Below are 25,460 nucleotides of genomic sequence, written 5' to 3' on the forward strand. Positions count from 1 at the left end.
GTATATATGTGTACATGCACGCTAAGTCACTTCAATCGTGTTCGACTCTTTGTGACCCCATGGACCGTAGCCCTCAGACTCTTCTGATCTTGGCATTCTCCAGGGAAGAATACTAGAGTGGGTTGCCATGGCCTCTTCCCAGGGATCTTCCTGACTCAGGGATTGAACCCGGGCCTCCTGTGTCTCCTGCATTGGCAGGCAGGTTCTTTACCACTAGCACCACCTGGGGAGCCTATGCACACACACACACACACACACACACACACAACTAATTCACTTTGCCGTATATCTGAAACTAACACAACATTGTATGTCAATTCTATTCAAATAAAAAACCTTTTAAAAAGAAGGGGTATCACCCAAACAAAGGAATGTTAATTTGGCATAAGGATGGTCAAAAAGGGAAATGAGATCAAAGGTAAATAGACTAGTAAGATTTCCTAAATTGGTCCATTTGCTGTGGTAGAAATTCACAGGGCATTTTGGTGTTGAAAGCTTTTTGTGCATTCAAGAGGAAATAAAGTGATGGTGTTTTTCCTGAATCTGGAGGAAGAGGATCTACTCATATGTTTTATGTGATTGATTCAGAAGCTACATCTGTGGATTTGCTAGGATTGGGGCCTAGGAGCAAAAGGCAGTCCAAGACACAAAAATCTGAGAAATTTCTTTCTGAGTCACTTCTCTGGAATGCAGAGTGTATTTTCCCAGAGCAACAGTCATCAATGGTGAGTAGGCTTCTATACCCAGCCAGGCCAGACTTGCTAAATGCAGCTGAACACAGAGTGCTAAGAAGTGTTCATTCTGTGCATTAGCACTGATCCTCTGGAATACTCCAACCTTATTTTTTTCCATTATTACTAAAGAAGGGCAAATAAAACTAAGGTGCAGAGTGAGTGAGTGAGCTGAGGCCTGTGAACAAATGCTTAGCATCATGAAAGAGAAGGAAAGACTTTGAGTTATGTTAAACCCTAAAGCAGTGAGGAGTCCCACACCTGAGGAGGAAAATTTAATGGTACAAGATGACAGAGAAAAAAAGAGCTCATCAGCTTCTGTATTACTACTTTTGTCTTTTTTGCTAATGAAGGTTTTCTGCTAATCTTTTGATTGCAATGGCTCAAGTTCTAATATGGGGCTATAGAAGCCCACACTACACTAGACAGTTTTAGAAAGGAATACAATTTTTCCAAAGCAGTTTAAGCTTCCTGACTAGAAAAATTATGTATCTATCAGGGCATTAAAAGAGCTTATAAATTTGTTCATGGAACCACAGCTGATAATCTTGAGGTCATATGGGGACCAGGACAGGTGCCAGAAGAATAGAAAGAGGGACAAATATGATGGTCTTCAAAAAGGCATGGGGTTGGGTGGAAGTTGGGCATGATGGACTATATTCTGATAAATGGAGACATTGAAGCTGGGGCATTTATCTCCAGGGATATTACAGCTGAGGTGTTTTTTTTTTAAGCAGATGGGTTGTGACTGTTAAAAGGTCATCAGGAACCAACTTGAGTTCAGTAAAACAGTAAAAATAAGTCATGTCAAACTGACAGCATGTTCCTTTTCTTTCCTTTTTTTTTTTCATGGGCATTATTAGGCTTTTAGAATAGGAGAAAGCTGCAGACATTTTGTGTCTTGAGTTTAGCGAGGTGTGTGGGAAAATAATCATTTTTAAATACAGATTGAAGAAATGTGGGCCTAGTGAGAGTGTGCTTATCTGGGCAATTGATCTTGCCAAGACTGCGGAATAAGGATGGAAATCAATTTCTAGAGGAGACAAAAATCAATATGAATTAAAGTCAGCTCCAGCTCCTAATTCGTAAGTATCAGTTGCCTAAGGAAAGATCACAAGAGCTGAGGCCAATAACTGATCGCATGGAGGCTATAATTAAACTCAGTATGAATTGAGCATGTAATAACGATGTCAGAAATTTTATGTGAATCTGGGTTGTATTCACACCTATCTATCCAAAACCAAGAAATTACTAGACTTTTTCTGTTCAATATTGGTGAAGCCACCTCCCCATCTGGGTGCTCCATTTGAAGGGAAAATGTATGGAGAGGAGAAAGGTGAGCATGGTGGTGGATCCTGACCCAGGCAAGAAAATGACGGCAGGTACATACTTTGACAGTGGTAATAGGTAGATGATGGTGCAAAATATGGTATTAAAACCTAGGGATAGAAGGTATACATAGGCAGACAGATTGCATTTCAGTAGAAAGATGGTCTCATAATTGAGCTACCTTGGAGTCATTCACAAACGGACAGACTAGGTAGTAGTCTCGGCAGATGATGAATACTTGGCCAAGCCAGTAGGGAAGGAAAGGAAGGGCATGCATATTTTATGTGCTGCAGGACTTGGTAGTTGATGGAAAGTGGGGAAGGAGGGAAAGAGGTTGTTTCTGGGAATGTACCATTTAGTCAGTTACATTTGGCTCATGGATGCATCTGAGTTGCTTTTGTTCTATTTTTTAGTTCCCTAATTCAGCCTATTGTCATCAGCAGCCAAATGACGTAATTAATTAAAACCCTTTCCTCCACAGAGCAGTGTTCATTCTACCTGGTTTTATTCCCTGGTTTCAGAAGCCCTTGACTGTAAAATGCTTTGTGAATGGCTCTCCCACAGTGCATCCCATTTGAAATTCAGCAAGCTATCTGTTATCTGGGGAATGTCAAAATTAATTTGACAAAAACATGCATGAGGAAAGCAGGGAGCCCTGGACATTCTGAACAAAGATGTGATAGCAGTATTTACCATGGAACTCATTTGATTATAAGTCATCTAGAAGCATATCTCAGTAATGGCCAGAAAAGCCCACAAAAGCAAAAGAATTGAGTTAAAGCTGAAAGTCTGCCAGTAAATGACCTGACCGTGCCGTGACCTAAAAAACAGCGCTAATGTAAAAAAGTTGTAATAAAAATTTAAAGAGAAACACAGAACTTGGTGGAAATGTAAACACAATATGAATTCACAGGATTCCTAGAAAATTAAAAAGGGGAGCTCAGTGAGATTTCAGCTGTAGCTGACCCTCCCGCATTTTGAACTCTTCATTAATTTGGAAGGCTTAAGGGCTCTGGAAAGAGGATTTAAAATTCTTTCATTCCTGAAGTCTTAATACTTAACTGTAGTTTTTCTTATTTCAACAGTAATAATAAAAAGTGCATTTTTACTCAAGTCTCAAATATATTCCTTAAGTCTGTCTCTGGTTTGAGGGAAAAAAAAAAAAAAAACCAACTATAAATATGCTTTTACCCTGAAAACCCTAATGGCTCCTTCAAAAAAGGAAAATGTATTTACAGTTCCTTCTCCGAAGCCACTTTTTGAAATGTAGATTAATGTGATCTGACAGATTGTAATGGCTACTGAAGAGAATTTTCATTAATTATAATGGACAAACCAATAATATGGATCTTTACAACGTTAATATGAATTAAAACATATCAAGTCAAGGCCATACTTGAAGCTGGATTAAAATTTGACTGTGAAGTCCAAATCCATTAGAATAAAAACACATGATGAAAGTTTTGACAGATCATTTACTGATGCTAATGGTATCACCACCCTTTCATGAACTTTCATGAGCCTCAAGTGTTTTTAACAAGTAAACTAAATAAACTGTCTTGTGAAAGAGGAAGTAAGAAAGAGAGAGGTGAATGAGAGGACGCACTTCTGTAACTTTGAAAAGTGTTTTTATTTTTTTGAATATTTTTTTTCTTTTTCATAAAAGAAAGTCCTAAAAGCACCCCTAGGAAATTAAGCATGATGGAATTCCAGGGGATCGGAAGCCCTCCATCCCTTCGCGGCTCTGCTCTCAGTCCCTTGGGGAAAAAGTTGATTTTCCTTTTAGGAGCTCAGTCTCCTCATGTATAAGTTCAGTTCAGTTCAGTTTCTCAGTTGTGTCTCATTGTTTGTGACCCCATAAACTGCAGCATGCCAAGCCTCCCTGTCCATCACCAACTCCCAGAGTCCACCCAAACTCATGTCCATTGAGTCGGTGATGCCATCCAACCATCTCATCGTCTGTTGTCCCCTTCTCCTCCTGCTTTCAATCTTTTCCAGCATCAGGGTCTTTTCAAATGAGTCAGCTCTTCGCATCAGATGGCCAAAGTATTGGAGTTTCAGCTTCAACATCAGTCCTTCCAATGAACACCCAGGACTGATTTCCTTTACAATGGACTGGTTGGATCTCCTTGCAGTCCAAGGGACTCTCAAGAGTCTTCTCCAACACCACAGTTCAAAAGCATCAATTCTTTGGTGCTCAGCTTTCTTCACAGTCCAACTCTCACATCCATACATGACTATTGGAAAAACCATAGCCTTGACTAGACAGACCTTTGTTGGCAAAGTAATATCTGTGCTTTTTAATATGCTGTCTAGGTTGGTCATAACTTCCCTTCCAAGGAGTGAAGTGAAGTGAAGTGAAGTCGTTCAGTCGTGTCTAACTCTTTGCGACGCCATGGACTGTAGCCTACTATGCTCCTGCATCCATGGGGTTTTCCAGGCAAGAATACTGGAGTGGGTTGCCATTTCCTTCTCCAGAGGATCTTCCTGACCTAGGGATCAAACCCAGGTCTCCTGCACTGTAGGCAGACACTTTACCATCTGAGCCACCAGGGACTCCAAGGAGTAAGTGTCTTTTAATTTCATGGTTGCAGTCACCATCTGCAGTGATTTTGGAGCCCAGAAAAATAAAGTCAGCCACGGTTTCCACTGTTTCCCCATCCATTTGCCATGAAGTGATGGGACCGGATGTGATGATCTTAGTTTTCTGAATGTATAAAAGCAGAAAAATCAGCAGTAGATTTCCTCACAAGAGTGTCGTTCAGTGACTGCACAGGGGTTGAAAAGCATTTTAGCTATCTGAAAAGTGTGTTCATAAAATAATAATACAGTGAGAAGTCTTACCTAACATTTATGGATTGCAAGTCGGCAAAGCATCTTGCAGGCACGGGGCTAGCCAGCCTTGCAGTGCCCCAACCCATATTCTTCAGTGTAGCCAAACCCTCCTCCTGCTCTTGCAGATTAAATCAGACTATGTTGATCTCAGGAATTGGTTTTGCTGTCCTTAGATCGAGCTCACAGGAGCATTTGTAGCTTTTGCTGCTAAGAAAGTAGTTACAGACACTTTTGTGCCTACCAAACGATCTCTGGGTTGAGAATTAATCATGCCTGGCAGTATCACAAATACCAACAGTACAGTCTGTTAATAAATACATATATAGAGCATTTATTGACACTTGCTGATAGAGTTTTCAGTTGAAATAAGAGCTACTTAAATTATGCACTGTTTTGAATAACCACTATCAGCTTCTCTAAATATTGCAGTAAAATTTTTATGTATCCCATCACATAATAATTCATTAATCAGTGTGCTTCAAAGAATAATATTAAGCTGTATATCTCAGGGTTTGCCCTCAAGATCAAGAGTGGGTATACTGTTGCCTGTATCCCCTGCACACTGTATTATTATCTGACAGATGTTAAATCATGTAACTGATGCTGGTTGGTTGGCTGGTTGAAAGAATGTAAGACGGTGTGCTGTGTTTGATGATTTTCAGTGGCACTTACAGCAAAAGTGCCAGAGGAGTTCGGCTTGGACTGTAGTTCTCAGCCTTGGCTGTGTGTCAGAATTACCGGAGAAACTCTTTTAAAACATGAACGCCCACGCTCCGCCTTCATGTACTAATCTTGCTCTTGCCTATGTTTATATACAGAACCTGAGTATGTTTATATAAAGTTTACAAGGGTGACTCAAATGTGCAGCCAGGTCTAGCATCATTGTCTTTGAAAAATCAGGTTTGTATTTTTGAAGAAGGTGGTATGTATTGCAACCTTGAAGAGTACATTTTATCAGGTGCTAAAATCTGTACCAGTCAAGGTTTTACCAGAACGCAGAACTCATAGAATATCTAGACACAAACACACGCGTGTAAGCATATGTATATGTGTGTGTTTGGCTATGTCTGTACGTGTGTATGGGCTTCCCAGGTAGTGCTTGTGGTAAAGAACCTGACTGCCAGCGCAGGAGGCATGAGAGACCCAGGTTTATTCCTGGATTGTGAAGATCCCCTGGAGAAAGGAATGGCACCACACTTCAGTATTCCTGCCCAGAGACTCCCATAGATAGAGGAGCCTGGTGGAAAAGAGTTGGACACAACTGAGGCAACTTAGCACACACACATACACATACATGTATATACAAATGTACATGTATGTATCTGTATTAATACACACACAGAGAGAAATATTTATTAAAGAGACTTATCTCAAGGAACCTGCTTCTACAACTGTGGGTTCTAATCTGTGGTGCAGAGAGGCAGGAAGGGCAGGCTGGAAACCCTTGGGTAGGGGCAGACACTGCAGTCTCGAGACGGAATTTCTTTTTCTCAGAGAGGCCTCAGTTTTTTTAAGGCCAGCCAGCTGCCTACCTGAGTCCCACTTAGATCATTGAGAATAATTTCTGTTCCCTAAAGTAATCTGATTACCACATCAGTTAACCACATCTACAAAATAAGTTCATAGCAACTCTTAGATTCGTGTCTGATTGCTTAAGTTCCCTGGTGTCTCAAGATGGTAAAGAATCTGCCTGCAATGTGGTAGACCTGGGTTCGATCCCTGGGTTGGGAAGATCCCTTGGAGGAGGGCATGGCAACCCTCTCCAGTATTCTTGCCTGGAGAATCCCCATGGACAGAGGACTGGTGGGCAACAGTCCATGGGGTCAAAAAGAGTCCAACACGACTGAGCAACTAAGCACAGCATAGCACAGAACCCAGGCAAGGTGGTGCATAAACCCAACCGTCTCAGTAGATATTTTACTGGAGGGTATCCAAATAGCACAGCCTAAGTCAAGAAATGAAAGTGGAAGTGTGTGAGGTATGCTCAGTTTGTATCCAGCACAAGGTTGATCTAGGGAAGTGGAAGAAAATGAAGTTAAAAAGTTAGTTCTGTGAACTTATAGTTGCCAGGGAGGGAGAGTGGGGAGAAAGGAGAGTTAGGGAGTTTGGAATTGTTATGTACACACTGCTATATTTAGAATGGATAACCAATGAGGACCAACTGTATAGCACAGGGAATTCTGCTTAATGTTATGCAGCAGCCTGGATGGGAGGAGAGTCTGGGGGAGAATGGTTACATGTATACGTATGGCCGAATTCCTTTGCTGTCCACCTGAAACTGTCACAACATTGTTAATCGGCTATACCCCAATATAAAATCAAAAGTTAAAAAAAATATAAAAGTTAGTTTCGGGTAGACTGCAGCAGTCTCCAACTGCGGGGAGCTGCCCGTGAGAACGGGGTCCTTTGTCTGAAGGACACAGCTCTGGGAGCTGCCTCAGTCCTTGAGGGTTTGCTTGCAAACATAGCTCTCTGTCCCGCCACCCCAGAGATTAGGCGCTTATTTACTGCAGGCACCTGGAGTTCTGTGCAAACTTCTCACGCACAGAGAAATGTTATCTGGTGTAAGAAATAATAACAGGGAGCCATTCCCATGCTCTCAAGATTTCTTGTGACTGTTTGTAAGATGTATAGGCTAACCAAGAAAAAATGTCAACTGTCTTGTCTTTCTCACGCTTTTCTGTATAAATATGAGATGTTGAATAAAGTTGGTGTCAGACTGCGTCCCTTCGTGGTGACGTGTCTGAACCTCTCGACCCCATCTTTGTAGTCTCTTGCTTTAGTTTCTTTCTTAGCCCCGCCGTGCACGTTCTCGGGACCTGATCGACTTTGCTGGCTGGCTCCGGCATCCAACTAAGGGTCTGGACTTTTGAACTGAGGAGACAAAGCTATGTCTAGGGGCAGCTCTGACCGTGTTTCCATCTGTTCTGTGTCTGTGCTGTCCACTTAGTTACACGTGGTTGTGGAGACACTTGAAAGTGGCTAGTGAGACAGAGGAACTGCATATGTAATTCTGTCTCATTTTAATTCAGGTAAATTAAATAACCACATGCAGCTTGTAGCTACTGTATTGAACAGTGTAGCCAGAGAGAGATCAGTGTGGCATGAGTATGTAGGGGGCATAAGAAGGAGAAACAGAACATAAGCTGTCCAGTTAGTAGCCTCTGGTAGTCCCTGTTTGGGGGTGGGTGGGGGGGACAGAGAAAGTGGGAAGGGAAAGAAGGGAGTGGGGGAGAAGGGAGTCAGTTTACCATGTGGTTGCCCCTCTCTCCATCTTTCCCACCACTTCTCTGCCTTCCCACTATCTGCTCCTCTCTCACCCAAGCCCCTCCTGTCTGTCCCATGTCCTCAGAGCTCACCCAAACTCACCCGCTCTTCTCACTCACTTCCTCAGATTCGATTATAAGCTCTGTGTTAACACCTCCCAAGTTTATACTTGCAGCCTCAGCTCTCTCTCAACCCCAGACCCGTGGCATCTCCACTTGAAAATATTACTGATTCATAATCTTCCCCCTCTAATTGTATTTCTCTTCCAGCTTTTTGAATTTTGGTAAAAGTAATCTCCATCCTTTCAGCCATTTGGGCTGGAAACCTCAGAATCTTCCCAGCCCCTTATAAACCTGCTGATTGAGCCTGTCCCTGTCTTCTTGCCCCCCTCAGAAGCATTGCCACCTCTCTTTCCGGGACTCACACAGTCCCTCTGTACACACTTCTGCCATCCATGATCTACTTTCTGAGCAGTTTGTCTAAAAAGAGAAAACAGATCAATTTGTTTCTTCTATAACGTGTAATAAAATTTTCCTCCTGATGCTTTAGCTATCATATTACTAAATGTCATAGGATAAAGGGTTAATTAATTTCAGTTGATTTATTTAATAATATTTATGCATTTAATATTTCTATAACCCTGTAAAATAGATACAATTGAGAAATTTCACTGAAATATCCCTTGGGGCATATATTCCAGTGAGAGAGACAGACATTAATCAAATAATTACACAATTAAAATTGTGAAGTGACATTTAAAGATGAATATAAGGTGCTCTGAGAGAAAGTCAAAGAGAGACCCAAGCTACAAGGAAGGTCAGGAAAGGGCTCCGTGAAGAATCAGGAATCATGGAGAGGGAGAGAAGGAAATTTAGGAGGTGGAAACTACAGGTACAGAGATAGGGGAAAATACTTGTATGGAACAACATAGTCATTCAAAATGTCATTGAGGGTTTTCTTTCCCTGCTGGCTGCGTGCGTCTCCGGCCGGTGATTTGCCCGGGCGCCTCCGTGCGCTCGGCCGATGGCCTCTGAGACCGCCCACCCGAGCACCCCAGGAGCTGGCGGACCCTCCAGCGGGCCCAGGGGGACAAAAGTGGCTCTAAATCCAGCACGTGCATACTGAGGCAAGTTAATGGATTTAATATGAAGCACAGAAGCAAATAATGCCAAAGACCAAGAAGTAATTGGTACACATTTAGTGAGTGGGGCAGCCTTTTCTTCTCCCACTGCTGCTGAGATGGTGGAAATTAGTCGAATTCAGTATGAAATGGAATACACCGAAGGTATTAGTCAGCGAATGAGGGTCCCAGAAAAATTAAAGGTAGCACCACCAAATGCTGACCTGAAACAAGGATTTCAAGAAGGAGTTTCAAATGCTAATGTGATTATGCAAATTCCAGAGAGAATTGTGGTAGCAGGAAATAATGAAGACATTCCATTTTCAAGACCAGCAGATCTTGACCTTATACAGTCAAACAACTCCCTTTAAGCCTCTGGCTCTAAAAACACCACCTCGTGTGCTTACGCTGAGTGAAAGACCGCTAGATTTTCTGGATTTAGAAAGACCTGCTCCAACCCCTCAAAATGATGAAATCCGTGCAGTTGGCAGGCTAAAAAGAGAACGCTCTATGAGTGAAAATGCTCTTCGCCAAAATGAACAGCTGGTCAAAACTGACTCCATTCCTGTGTCGTGTGATGGGTCTGCTGCCACCACTTCTCATCCTCATCATGACAACGTCAGGTATGGCATTTCAAATATAGATGCAATGATTGAAGGAACTTCAGAGGACATGACAGTTGTAGATGCAGCTTGATTAAGACGACAGAGAAACTAAATAGATGTCTACAACTTCTGAAAGAGGAGAACAAAGAATGGGCTGAAAGAGAAATGGTCATGTATTCAATTATTGTAGCATTCTGGCGGCTTAATAGCTGGCTCTGGTTTCGCCGCTAGAGGTAACCTCAGCTCTCAGAAATTGTCTCAACAGCTGGAAATATAAAGAATTTGCAAACTTCAAAAAAAAAAAAAATGTCAATAAGGGTTAACATTAGTGAGAATTTCCTGGAGATCCAGCTGTTAGGACTCTGCACTTTCATTGCCACAGGGACACAGTTTCAGTCCCTTGTTGGGGAACTAAGATCACACAAGCGACATGGTAAGGCCAAAAACAAGCAAACAAACGAAAACATGTTAATGGAATATAGTAGCTGACAACTGCATTGGGATAGAGCATAATCTTAAATTTTCCAGACCACCTGGAACAGCCTTTGGAAACTGACAAGGCAGAACCTTGTCTATTAAACACTTTGACTTGAATATGTTATCTCAAGGCAATTCAGCAAGTATCTGTTGGCTTACTTTCCTAGTTGTTATAGGTTAAAAACAGTTCTTTTCCTTCACATTATAATCCAATTAAAATTATAGTATGTATACATAAAAATAGGTGGCATTATACTCTATATGGGCTTCCCTTGTGGCTCAGCTGGTAAAGAATCCGCCTGCAATGCGGGAGACCTGGGTTTGGTCCCTTGGTTGGGAAGATCCCCTGGAGAAAGGAAAGGCTATCCACTCCAGTACTCTGGCCTGGAGAATTCCATGGACTGTATAGTCCATGGGGTCGCCAAGTCGGACATGACTGAGTGACTTCACATACTCTATATGGTATCATACTATTACAATTTATATAATCTAAAATTAAGAGCCAGAATGAATGCTATAGAACAGCAGTTCTAAACTTTTTATATTCTTACACTTTACACTCAATAAAATATTGACCCCCAAGAGCATCTTTAACATGGATATATCTATCTGTATTAAATAATTGATAGTATTAGAACTGAAAAAAATAATTAAACAATCCATAAGAAACTCAAAATATGAAAATCTTTTACATATGAAAATTTTTTATGAAATTGACTTTTTTTTTTTTTTTTAAATTTCAGGTATACATGTGCTCCCCATCCTGAACCCTCCTCCCTCCCCCCTCCCCATACCATCCCCCTGGGCCGTCCCAGCGCACCAACCCCAAGCATCCAGCATCGTGCACTGAACCTGGACTGGCATCTCGTTTCATACATGACATTTCACATGTTTCAATGCCATTCCCCCAAATCTTCCCACCCTCTCCCTCTCCCACAGAGTCCATAAGACTGTTCTATACATCAGTGTCTCTTTTGCTGTCTCGTACACAGGGTTATCATTACCATCTTTCTAAATTCCATATATATGCGTTAGTATACTGTATTTATGTTTTTCCTTCTGGCTTACTTCACTCTGTATAATAGGCTCCAGTTTCATCCACCTCATTAGAACTGATTCAAATGTATTCTTTTTAAAGGCTGAGTAGTACTCCATTGTGTATATGTACCACAGCTTTCTTATCCATTCATCTGCTGATGGACATCTAGGTTGCTTCCATGTCCTGGCTATTATAAACAGTGCTGCGATGAACATTGGGGTACACGTGTCTCTTTCCCTTCTGGTTTCCTCAGTGTGTATGCCCAGCAGTGGGATTGCTGGATCATAAGGCAGTTCTATTTCCAGTTTTTAAGGAATCTCACACTGTTCTCCATAGTGGCTGTACTAGTTTGCATTCCCACCAACAGTGTAAGAGGGTTCCCTTTTCTCCACACCCTCTCCAGCATTTATTATTTGTAGACTTTTGGATCGCAGCCATTCTGACTGGTGTGAAATGGTACCTCATAGTGGTTTTGATTTGCATTTCTCTGATCATGAGTGATGTTGAGCATCTTTTCATGTGTTTGTTAGCCATCTGTATGTCTTCTTTGGAGAAATGTCTATTTAGATCTTTGGCCCATTTTTTGATTGGGTCATTTATTTTTCTGGAGTTGAGCTGTAGGAGTTGCTTGTATATTTTTGAGATTAGTTGTTTGTCGGTTGCTTGAGGACACTAATAGATGGAGAAATATACCATGTTCATGGATTGGAAGAATCAATATAGTGAAAATGAGTATACTACCCAAAGCAATTTATAGATTCAATGCAATCCCTATCAAGCTACCAACGGTATTCTTCACAGAGCTAGAACAAATAATTTCACAATTTGTATGGAAATACAAAAAACCTCGAATAGCCAAAGCGATCTTGAGAAAGAAAAATGGAACTGGAGGAATCAACCTACCTGACTTCAGGCTCTACTACAAAGCCACAGTTATCAAGACAGTATGGTACTGGCACAAAGACAGAAATATAGATCAATGGAACAAAATAGAAAGCCCAGAGATAAATCCACGCACATATGGACACCTTATCTTTGACAAAGGAGGCAAGAATATACAGTGGATTAAAGACAATCTCTTTAACAAGTGGTGCTGGGAAATCTGGTCAACCACTTGTAAAAAGAATGAAACTAGAACACTTTCTAACACCATATACAAAAATAAACTCAAAATGGATTAAAGATCTCAACATAAGACCAGAAACTATAAAACTCCTAGAGGAGAACATAGGCAAAACACTCTCTGACGTACATCACAGCAGGATCCTCTATGACCCACCTCCCAGAATATTGGAAATAAAAGCAAAAATAAACAAATGGGACCTAATTAAACTTAAAAGCTTCTGCACATCAAAGGAAACTATTAGCAAGGTGAAAAGACAGCCTTCAGAATGGGAGAAATTGACTTTTTTAAAACAAAAATTAGCAAGAAGAGTGGCATTATTTTGTATATTTTACAGATCTCTTTAAGAGAAGACAGCTGTTTCTTCTATTTGAGTCTTTTAACTTTAGTTAAAAGTTGCAGTATGTTGTTTTGGTTGAAGTATATGACATAGATGCAGCCTTACAGAGATAGGTAGGTAGAAAAGAGTATTTTAAAGCCTTTTCAGGTCGATGTCAATATTCTTCTTTGATGCCACATTAAAATTCAATAAGTAGTAGTTCTTAAACATTGCATATAATATGGAATGCAAAACCATTTCAGTGAGCTTTTGTGTGTTAAAAGCCTGTCTTGCATCTTTTTTATATGCCTGTTGTCCTTCTGCATTACTTCTTTGGAAAAATGCCTGTTCTTTTCTTCTGCCCATTGATGTTGAGTTGTATGAGCGTTTGTATATATTGATTATTAATGCCTTATCAGTCATATCAATTGCAAGTATCTTCTCCTGTTCAGCAGGTTGTCCTTGGCAAAGCTTTTAAATGTAACTCAGCCCCATTTGTTTATTTTTGCTTTTGTTTCCTTTGCTTTAGAATATGGGTCCAAAAAGATATTGCTGCAACTTATTTCAAAGAGTATTCTGACTGTATTTTCCTCTAGGAGTTTGATAGTATCCAGGCTTACATTTAGGTCTTTAATCCATATTGAGTTATTTTTGTGTGGGGGGTTAAAGAATGTTCTAATTTCATTAGTTTACGAGTAGCTGTCTAGGCACAGAAAAAGATGCTCAACATCACTATTCATCAGGGAAATGCAAATCAAACCTTCAGTGAAATCACCTCACACCTGTCAGAATGGCTGTCATCAAAAAATAAATAAATAAAGGAATACAAATGTGGGGAAGGATATGAGAAAGGGAACTCTCCTGTCTTATTGGTGGGAGCAGCCACTGTGGAAAATAGTATGGAGGTTTGTCAAAAAACTAAAAGTTACTATATAACCCAACAATTCCATTCCTGGGTATATACCTGAAAGCAACAAAAACACTAATTTGAAAAGATGCATCCACCCCGATGTTTACAGCAACATTAATTACAATTTCTAAGGCATAGTAGCAACCTGGATGGACTTGGATGGTATTTGGCTAAAGTGAAGTAAGTCAGACAGACAAAGACAAATACTGTATGATATTACTTATGTGTGGAATCTAAAAAATACAGCAAATTAGTGAATAAAAGAAAAAGAAGCAGATTCATAGAGAGTACAAACTAGTTGTTACCAGTGGTGAGAGAGAAGGGAGGATGGTTAATATAGGGGTGGGAGGTGAAGTCTGTCTTGCATTTTGATTGAATCTTTATCCAAGCATGATTTTATTATTGTGCATTGGGCAGTTGGAAAATATTGGTTCATTGAATTAACTAACTTTTACAAATTTTGATCCATTTCATGATATCCATTTCATGATATAAAATATTTTAAAAAATATCTCCAATCTCCATTTCATCAATCTCATAAGAAAATACATTAAATATTGGGAACCTGTCAAGTTCCCAGTGGCAAATACAAGTTGTCTTAAATTCTAATACGTTAATTGCTCAAAAGCGTGAATTTTATCATTAGCAACAAATATTGTCAGCTGTTTTCCTTGAAATGACAGTTGCACTTTGTTCATTTTAGGGAAAATATCTGCCAAACACTTAAGCTTGATAACTGCGTTTTGTGTCAGTTGTCTGTCAAGTGAAAGTAGGGTCTGTGGAAAAAACCGACAACTCAAAAATTGCTCGGCAATTTTCCTGAAGACCACCATCATACTTTGATGCACAGCAGGAGTGCTTTCTGAGTACCTCCATTTCTTTACAGAATATTAAAAACCCAGGTACTCAAGGGTCAAGGTTTCATAAAGTTAGTAATTGTTTCAGCTTCATGAAGAACATTCCTAAGTGAAGTGATTCACAAATAGAGAACAAACAAGTGGTTACCAGTGGGGAGAGAGAAGGGAGGATGGCTAATACAGGGGTGAGAGGGGAGTCTGTCCTGCAGACTGTGAGTTGGTGGTGGTGGAGAGAAGGTAGGATGGCTAATACAGGGGTGAGAGGGGAGTCTGTCCTGCAGACTGTGAGTTGGTGGTGGTGGAGAGAAGGTAGGATGGCTAATACAGGGGTGAGAGGGGAGTCTGTCCTGCAGACTGTGAGTTGGTGGTGAAGAGCACGATGATGACTTGCACACTTTGGTGCCACTACTGAGATGTGCTACGGTGCTGGTTTTTGTACCGTCATTGTAGATGTTAACACAATGAGAATAAGAAATAACATTTTAGTATTGTATAAAAAAGCTTGTGACCTCATGGGCCCCCTCAAAGGATTTCAGGAATCCCCAGAGGTCCACAGAACCCACATCCATTGGCATGGACAGTAGTCTGGTGCCGGAGAAAGAAACATGAAGCCAGTTGTTAGAAAGGCTTCGTGAGAGAAGAACTGAGCTACACCTTTGAGGAAAATTAGGATTTGTATCAGTGGAAAGAAGCACGGAAGGGGTTTCCAGAGGGGAAATCATGTGAGCAGAGGAGGAGAGACAGAAAGCAGCATGATACAGTCAAGGTCTGACGAGAAAGCATGGTTGGGTTGGAGGGTTAGGAATGGAGAGGGACAATAAATATAATGTGAGATGAATCAGATTAGGAGAGATCTGAATACCTATCTGAAAAGTTTGCACTTTCTCCAGAGGACGTTGTAGGTAACAAGGTTTTTGAATCTGTGATTTGAATGTGTTGATTCAGGAACATCCATATAGTGACAGTGTATAAATTGAATTGGCAGACAAGACAACTGGATACTAGGAGATGAATTGGGATATTCATTGTCATCTAGTTAGCGAAGGTCAAGAGCATGGGCGAGGGTGATGGTAATAGATGAAACTAAGTGAAATGCAGACTAATGGCTTCAAAAGTAGAAGCAATATGAGAACTAAGGACAAAAAAGTCAAAAGGTTACCAGTATATTGTATTTTATAACCCCAGTTCCTTGCCAAGGACATTGTTAGAAAAATGGATAAAAAGTGGGTGTTTCTGTGTAAGATCATACATGAAGCTTTCTCCTCCCTGAAAAATCAGAATGCTTCCTTTTTTCTGATAACAAGGACTGTATCACTGAACACACTTCCTTCTTGCTCTGCTGCCAGGAGGCCTTGTGCCAGTCTCCTGTTAAAATCACAACAATTAAAATTGTTCCTGTGGTTAGCATTTCTTCCTCCTATGTTCAATAGCCCTGATTCTCCATCTATGTTTATTTATTTGTTTTTTATTAAGGTATGCTGCTGCTGCTAAGTCGCCTCAGTCGTGTCCGACTCTGTGTGACCCCATAGACAGCAGCCCACGAGGCTCCTCTGTCCCTGGGATTCTCCAGGCAAGAATACTGGAGTGGGTTGCCATTTCCTTCTCCAGTGTATGAAAGTGAAAAGTGAAAGTGAAGTCGCTCAGTCGTTCCGACTCTTAGTGACCATGGACTACAGCCTACCAGGCTCCTCCGTCCATGGGATTTTCCAGGCAAGAGTACTGGAGTGGGGTGCCATTGCCTTCTCCAATATTAAGGTATAGTTGATGTATATAATATTATATGTTAGAGGTATGCAACACAGTTTTCATAATTTTTAAAGGTTATACTCCATTTACAGATACTGGCTATATTCCCTGTGTTTACAATATTACCTTGTAGCTTGTTTATTTTATACATAATAGTTTGTACCTCTTAATCCCCTACCTCTATCTTGCCTCCCTACCTTCCTTCTCCCCTATGGTAACCATTTAGTTTGTTCTCTGTGAGTGACTCTCTTTTTTGTTGTATTCACTGCTGTGTTCAATTGTTAAGTCGTGTCTGACTCTTTGCGACCCCATGGACTGCAGCATGCCAGGCATCCCTGTCCTTTACTGTTTCCCAGAGTTTGCTCAACTATCTCATCTTCTGTTGCCCCTTTCTCTTTCTACCCTCAATCTTTTCCAGCATCAGGATTTTTTTTTCCAGTGAGTCAGCTCTATGTGTCAGGTGTCCAAAGGATTGGAGCTACAGCTTCATTATCAGTCCTTCCAATGAATATTCAGGGTTGATTTCCTTTAGGATTAACTGGTTTGATCTCTTTGCTGTCCGAGGGACTCTCAATAGTCTTCTCCAGCCCCACAGTTTGAAAGCATCAAATTGTTTCTTTGACTATATGAACCTTTGTTGGCAAAGTGATGTCTTTGCTTTTTAATATGCTCTCTAGGTTTGTCATAGCTTTTCTTCCAAGGAGCAAGTGTCTTTTAACTTCATGGCTGCAGTCACCGTCTGCAGTGATTTTGGACCCCAAGAAAATACAATCTGCCACTGTCTCCATTGTTTCCCCATTTATTTGCTGTGAAGTGACGGGACCAGATAGAGATGATCTTAGTTTTTTGAATGTTGAATTTTAAGCCAACTTTTTCACTCTCCTCTTTTCACCCTCATCAAGAGGCTCTTCAGTTCCTCTTTGCTTTCTGCCAGTACGGTGATATCATCTGTGTATCTGAAGTTGCTGATATCTCTCCCAGCAGTCTTGATTCCAACTTGTGATACATCCAGCCCAGCATTTTGCATGATGTACTCTTCATAAATTAAATAAATGGGTGACAATATACAGCGTAACATACTCCTTTCCCAATTTTGAATCAGTCAGTTTTTGCATATCTGGTTCTAACTGTTGTTTTTTGACCTGCTTACAGGTTTCTCAGTAGACAGGTAAGGTGGTCTAGTATTCTCATCTCTTTAAGAATTTTCCACAGTTTGTTGTGAGTCACACAGTCAAAGGCTTTAGCATAGTCAATAAAGCAGACGTAGATGTTTTACTGGAATTCTCTTGCTTTTTCTATGATCCAGTGGATGTTGGCAATTTGGTCTTGTTTTATTTTTAGAGTCCACGTATAAGTGATAGCATACAGCGTTGGTCTTTTTCTGTCTGACTTATTTCACTTAGTATAATGCTCTCTTCAGTCCGTCCGTGTTGTTGTAGATGGTGGAATTTCTTTTTTTTTTAATCTGTCTCTATTTACAATTCATTAATCTTACTATTTTCATTCTGTTTGATGCCAGATATCATAGGACCTCTTTTGAAAGAGATTGGGATAAGCGGAGTAATATATGTTAACTCTACCATATTTTATTCGTTTCTGGGATGGATCCCTTTGTTTCAGTCGCCTCTGACATCCAAAACCAAAGCACCACGGCCATTTCAAAGAAAGTCAACAAATTTGGTTAATCTGGTTGCCCAAAGCAGATAGAAGCAGTATATCTATGATAGCAGTATATCACTATCATAAAGGAGTAGTGGAATACCTATTAAAAACTGGTAAATTCATAACAAAAGAAGAGACTTTGTAATCTGAGTGGTAGCAGAGAGAAACAGCAAGATGCAGGTGAAAGTTCATAATGACTGTAAAGTATGTGAATGCACTTAACATAACCAATTAAGTAGTCAATAAAGAACTATTTCATGTTAAGTAAAGAACACCAAGATCTCACATTTATTGAGCTTTTACTGTGTTCTGGGCTCTGTGTAGTTGCTTTACATGCACATCTCACTTAATCTTCCTAAGAACCCTGAATTTCTTTCTATGATTTCCCCCCTTTTTACAGGTAAATAAATTCAGTTTAAAGAGATAAAATATATACACAGAGGCACACAGCTAGCTAGCTGTATATAGTTGAGTTGCGATTTGAACCGAGCTCTGCCAGATACCACAACCCATGTTTTTTATTTTTAATTGAAGCTCTCTCTCCATTTTTACCTCCTTACTAATAATGTAGTAGTAGTAATAGTAGTTGTGTGCAGTGTCCTCTCTAAAGATCAGAAATGTTATGTACTACATTTGGGGAAATTTTGAGCACAAAAGGTTAAAGTCACCTTTTAACTGGTGTAAAGTTCATCTGAATACTCATTTCCTCAGAACACTTTATTTCTTAAGACTTCCCAATAACTGATTGGGAGGAGGATTTTTTAAGGTGTTATTTATTATTTGTAGTCAATTAATAGATTTTTGTGCCATTGTTTTAAATGAGTCACTTGGGTTTTTTAACTTTGTTTTGGAAACATCTCTGCATCCTCATTTTGATGCCACGAAGAGCAGCCATTCTTGTAAACTGCGTCTTGAGTTACAACCGAAAAAATACTATCTTTATAAAGCATTAACCAACTGACAGGAGTTGGCACCGTCCTTGCTTTGCTGGGCACCAGATGCTCTGATTTGTTTTTCTTCCTCTTGCTATGAATGAGGTTGCAAACATCGGTTCCCAGAGAGATGGTCTGAGAAGATTATGCCCAAGGCACATGTTATGACATGGGGATATAACAGTCCAATAGGGGAGTCACTGTGGAAGACAGGACGCTTGTGCTGCAAACCCTAAGCAGCCAAAAATAACTCAGGGCAGTTCTTAGACGGCGCAGGGGAATCTCCTGTGGAAGATAAAGAGCTCTCTGGGAATGATGGGTTGTCATTTTGAGGGAGTCTGCAGAAGAATTACATGTGAACCTAGTGAGATGAACACCTGTTGCCTTACTTACGCCCTCAGTTACACCTTATGTATCTTCTTCAGCTCAAAAATCTGAAGAACAGTATCTTGAAACTCCCTTTTCTGTTTATTCTCAGATCATATTCACATTTTATGAGATAGGCTTTCATTCAAAAGCATGAAATATCAGTGGTAACCCAGGTCCCATGCAATTCACGTTACTGAGAAAAGAGGGGGCAGTTCACAACTGTGGATTTGGTGTATTAATTAGCCTAACAGTTAATATTTCTGAGTCATAACCACTTAATTTTCCAAAAACTGAAATTAAGTATGCTATTGAAATCAGATTAATTAAGAGTAACTAGAGAGTAAGCGGTGGAAAACCTATGGTAATAAAGTCAAGCTAAAGTTATTGTTAAGTCTAAGGATCTTAAAATTGTAGATGGGATAGTGTGCTAGTCCATTAAGTCATGAAGGATTTGGTTATAGCAATATTATTTTTGTTCTGATTCCAGAGTATGAGATTGGGAGCTATTTCTTAAAGATCAAAAAATGTCATTTAGGACAGCCATCATGCCTGCATCGAAAATCTATTGCATAATCTTCCTTGAGAGGTGACACGAACTGAAAATGTTAGTAGGTTCAAAAAAGTTTAAGATAATTGGAATGCTGTTAAATCTATAATAGAATAGTAAAACTTAGGGGATATCAAATTAGAGGTCAGCCTCCAGGAAGATAATCATTCTCTTAAAAATGTCCTATTGCACACACTTGTCTTGTTTCATCATATCCATCATTTTATCATTCCTGACTTTATTGGGAATATCTTATAGCTTAATCTCACCCACATTCCTTTCTCTAATGTTACCACTACTGGATGAGAACAGTGCAAGCAGATGATGGCTTCTTCTGGAAAAGGGGAAGTATGAAAACAGCCACTCCAGACTTTTTCACATTTTCCCTCTTCTTTTCCTTTTCTTCCTTTTCCTTTCTTTTTCCCTCTTGTTTTCTGCAGATCACCTTTAAGGATGGCTAAGCAAAAGTTATAAAAATGGTGGACTGCCTGTGGGGAAACAGGAAAGCAAAACAAGTTTGAAATCGTGCTAACGCAAATCCCAACCCCAACTGCAACTGTGGGTATAAGGAAAAGTTAACTCAGAGTCCCTCCGCTCTGGGAAGGCTCCTAAACTAATAAGCATCTTCCCACTGTGGAAAGCTTATTATCTGCTTTGGTTGCTTAACTCCTTTTAAGGAAGCTTTATTGTAAATGTCATGTCATAGTTCTATTTTCATATTTCCTCTAGCCTGGTTCATAAATTTTAAGAATGTAATATTTAAAAACATAGGGAACTCTGTTTGCTAAAACTACTGCTTCCTTGGCAGAGGCTAGAGGGAAATATTGAACCACAGTTATGCCTGAGGCATTATGCCTCCACCCTCATCCTGTGTTTGAAACGTGATGTTCTAATAATAGAACTCCAGAGTTTATTTTAACACAGGCAAACAAAGGCAAAATACATAGACCAAACTAGGGAGCCATCGGCATTGAACGTTCCTTTATCAATATAACAACAAAAAAAGAAACGGCAGCAGTAGCAGCATTTTCATGGCAAAATCTAATATTATTTATAAATGAACTACATATATTTCTGATGGGAAATGACTGAAAGTAGTCAATTGTACTATTTGGAAACTATAGCCATTTACAAATATAAAATAGCAAGTCTTTTTTTTTGTTTTTAAGAATTTGTACATCAGTTTTTAACCAGCAACAGAAATCATTTGTAAACTAAATAAGCAGTAAGTTCTATATTCTAAAGAAATATGAGTCAAAATATATCCTCATATTTGGTAGTTGCATAGGAGGCGTATAAACTGTAATGGAAAGTGTGTCCAGGGGGCAGTGACCTTCTCAAACTACTCTCACACATTCCAGTTAAATGTCTACATTTCAGAAAACACATCAGCATTGTTGAGGACAGAGTTGGTGGACAGCGCCCTAGAGTCTTTCTCTCTTTTTCTTTTGGGAAGTAACTATATGGTCTGCTTCTGTATTAGCATTTACTTACAGTGTGGTCTTTAGAATCTCATGAGTAAAAACCAAGATAACCTACTGGAAAGGGATTAAATAATAAGACAGTTAGGTCAAGAATGTGTTATAAATAATAAGATAGTTCAGTTAGGTCAAGAATGTGTGTGTGTGTGTGTGTGTATGTCAGTGCACTCAGTCATATGACTCTTTGTAATCCCATGGACTCTAGGCCACCACACTCCTCTGTCCATGGAATTTTCCAGGCAAGAATACTGGAGTGGGTTGCCATTTCCTACTCCAGGGGATCTTCCTAACCCAGGGATCAAACCCACATTTCTTGTGTCTTCTGCATTGGCAGGCAGATTCTTTACCGCTGCACCACCTAGGAAGCCCAAGTTGAAAGTAGTAATTGACATTTCAGAAAAGCAGTAATTCAGTTGGGCAGTACCCACAAAAATGTTAGTGCTCTCTAATTAAAAGGTGAAAATGAATTTTTTTTTTTTTTTTTTTTTTATCATGGGAAAAGTGAGAAAGAATGAAATCCAGTGAGGGAAAGGCACTTCATACTCTACTGGTGGAAGTGTTCATTTTTATAAATATTTTGGATGATGGTTTGGTAACATATATATCAAAAAACTTCCAAAACTTAAAATCTTGTAGAATTTAGCCTAAGAAAATAGTGATTGAACATGTACACAGATATATATGTACAAAGATGCTCCTTGCAGCAGTTTATGAAAGCAACAGATTGGAAGCAGCTTATACATGTTCATCAGTGGAGGAACTGTTTAGATGGTATTGCAGCTATTAAACATGATGGTGTAGAGCTTTATATCAAGCTAAAAAAATGGTTGTGATGGGTGTTTTTAGAACAGTGTGCATAGCATGGTATTCTCTTAGTGAATGTGCATGTGTGTGAGAGAGAGATCCAAAATATTGACAAGCGTGGCTCCTCTTTGGGAGATGGGATTACATATGACTTTTATTCCTTTATACTTCTCTATATCTTCAGAATTTTTTTGTTACTGAGTATATAGTACTTTTATCATCAGGAAAAAAAGAAAGGTATTTTTTCCTAGGAGAAAAGCAAACCGAGCTCCTGCTAAATGCGAAGACGCAGCAGAGAACTCAGGGTGAACAAGAACTGGCCACCGGCCTTCAGAAGTTGATGGTGTGTTTGAGTGGAGAAGGAGACAGTGTAGTTTGTACAAATGTCATTCTGGGTCACTCCTGAGTCGAGTTTCCCCTGATTGTCATGGAGTTACTAACAAGGGATGTTCTTGGACTCTAACAGAGTTGTAGTTGTCACAGAGACCTCCTCCTTGAATGAGTAACTTTTCCACTGCATTTCTTTCCCCTCACACGTTCATGAAAAGTGAAGTCAAAGTGTTAGTCGCTCAGTGAAGTCCGACTTGATTTGCAACTCACAGACTGTTTGCCTGCCAGGCTCCTCTGTTCATGAAATTCTCCAGGCAAGAATATTGGAAGAGGTAGGCATTCCCTTCCATAGGGGCTCTTCCCAACCCAGGAATTAAACCCGGGTCTCCTGCCTTGCAGGCACATTTTTCTACCGTCTGAGTCACTAGGGAAGCCCACACATTCTTGAATGTCTCATCAGAAACATGTTGACTAATCCCCATAACATGCCATTGACTTGACTGACTTCCCTTTGGCTCCCTTGTACATCCGTGTGTTTACTTCTCCTTACTCCTGGTAGTGAAAGTGGAAGTAAGCCCTGGGACTAACGTGTTACTCCCGTCCCTGCTTCTCACAATACTAATCTTCCACCTTCAGCATTCAGCCCTCCACACCTGCAGTTCTTGGCGTTTTTCTTTGTACTTTGCATTTTCTCACTGTCAAGTATTCTTTCGGGCCAAGGAGGTGGCCTGAATAAAAGGAATAAGAATTAATCCAGTCTCTGCTATCCTTTGCACTAATTTTGCACAATTGTTTAAAGAAAAAAAAAAATGTTCCACTAATTCTTATGCCTTGAATCTGCCTGGACTCTGCTACAGTTAGGGAAAACACCAGAATATATTGATACCTCATTTATAACTACATGGCATATAAATAAATTTTCACTATGTTCTAGATTTCGTGGGATCTAAATATTTACATAAAGGCTTTTGCTTCTAAATTTTTGTTTCCCTATAACTTGCTATGGGCAGAGATCCAAGGTTTACTGAAAAACAGAAAATCCTGTATTTTCATTTTAGTTTTCTGCTATGATTAAAGTTTGTTTTTGTCTTTTGTGTTCTTCTTGGAATTAACTAACTACTTTGTTTTGCTAGTCTTAAGGACTATAGAGAGCCACATGTGTTTTCCATATTCACATATCACTTGCTCTTTAATTACATGTTTTGATATTGTTTACTTTTCATAATGTAATTCCTCAACTATCATTGTTAGACAATAAGGCTTTTTGTGTCCTACTTTCTGTAAAGGTTGAGACCATTAATCTCAATAAAGCTGGAATACTCTCTCATCTCATAGTAAACAACAACCCTGTCAGGGCAGGAATAGAGGGTATGGAAATTCTCTAGAATTTTTAATCTGATACAGTCAGATAATATCACTTGTTGTAAGGCAAGTTTCTAGCATCATTATACATAAACAAGAGTTTGAGCAAAGATAACAATCTGATTGCTTTGTATCCAGATGTTGGGCAAATCATTTAACATTTGCATTTTAAACTCTAGGAATAGATGGCCTCTGTTGTGAAATAGGACTTCCAATTTGGGTTTTGCAGAGTTTATTTGCAGAAACATTTTGTTTACTTATTTAGTGGCTCATATGGTGAAGAATCTGCCTGTAGTACAGGAGACCTGGGTTCAATCCCTGGGTCAGGGAGATTCCCTGGAGAAGGGAATGGTAACCCACTCCAGTATTCTTGCCTGGAGAATTCCATGGACGGAGGAGTCTGGTGGGCTACAGTTCATGGAGTCGCAAAGAGTGAGAAACAACTAACACTTTCACTTTTTTTATTTAAAGACACTTGAGAAGTGTGAGGTTGGACACATGTTGAGGAGCAAGTCCTGGACTCACCAAGTGCTGATGTCAAGGGTTCCAGGAGGGTGCTTTGTGAGATCAGCTGCTTATCTCTAACTGGCATAAATGCCATGGAGCAGTGTCACCCAGGTAGCTGTCTCCCAAAGTTCTCTCCATCCCCAGCCCTTCTTTTTCCACCATGTAAGCGTCATGTGGGAGAAGGCAATGGCACCCCACTCCAGTACTCTTGCCTGGAAAATCCCATGGGTGGAGGAGCCTGGTAGGCCGCAGTCCATGGGGTCGCTAGGAGTCGGACATGACTGAGCGACTTCCCTTTCACTTTTCACTTTCATGCATTGGAGAAGGAAATGGCAACCCACTCCAGTGTTCTTGCCTGGAGAATCCCAGGGATGGGGGAGCCTGGTAGGCTGCAGTCCATGGGGTCGCTAGGAGTTGGACATGACTGAGCAACTTCCCTTTCACTTTCCACTTTCATGCATTGGATAAGGAAATGGCAACCCACTCCATGTTCTTGCCTGGAGAATCCCAGGGACGGGGGAGCCTGGTGGGCTGCCGTCTATGGGGTCGCACAGAGTCGGACACGACTGAAGCGACTTAGCAGTAGCAGCAGCAAGCATCATGTGACCCTTCGTGTACCCGAAGCATCCTGTTCAAGAAGTCCAATGCCTTATTGGATTCTGAGATTACTTAAGAGAAGTTTTCCTACCAAGGAATTTCAGTTGTTCCTTGGTATTCACAGGGGATGGCTTTGACCCCTGTGGATACCAAAATCTTTGGATGCTCAAGTCCCTTAGATATAATGGCATAGTATTTGCATATAGCATATACACATCCTCCCATGTCCTTTTATCATCTCTAGATTACTTATAATACCTAGTACAATGCAAAGGCCTTGTCAGTAGCTGTGGATACAATCTGCATAACATGTGAACAGTTGCTAGCACATGGCAAATTCAAGCTTTGCTTTTTGGAACTTTCTGGAATTTTCTTTTAATATTTTTTAACCTGAGTTTGGTTGAATCCACAGATTTTGGTAGAGTAATTTTGCTGCTTACATTTTTATCCCGTTTTGGTTAAGCATTTGGTTAAAGGGCCCAAAGGCTCTTCATTGAAGGAAAGTGAGAGT

General features: G+C 40.1%; 1 protein-coding gene and 1 pseudogene across 3 annotated transcripts in view; both read left to right on the forward strand.

Moving 5' to 3' along the window:
* Positions 1 to 25,460, forward strand: part of ANO6 (anoctamin 6) — a 236,586-nt gene that overhangs the window by 107,296 nt on the left and 103,830 nt on the right. The gene's annotated exons all lie outside the window — the stretch shown is intronic.
* On the forward strand, positions 8,145 to 10,863 carry LOC138987818 (mitochondrial fission factor pseudogene; annotated as a pseudogene).

This window comes from Bos mutus, chromosome 5 (assembly GCF_027580195.1).
Source record: "Bos mutus isolate GX-2022 chromosome 5, NWIPB_WYAK_1.1, whole genome shotgun sequence".
NCBI classification, from domain to species: domain Eukaryota; kingdom Metazoa; phylum Chordata; class Mammalia; order Artiodactyla; family Bovidae; genus Bos; species Bos mutus.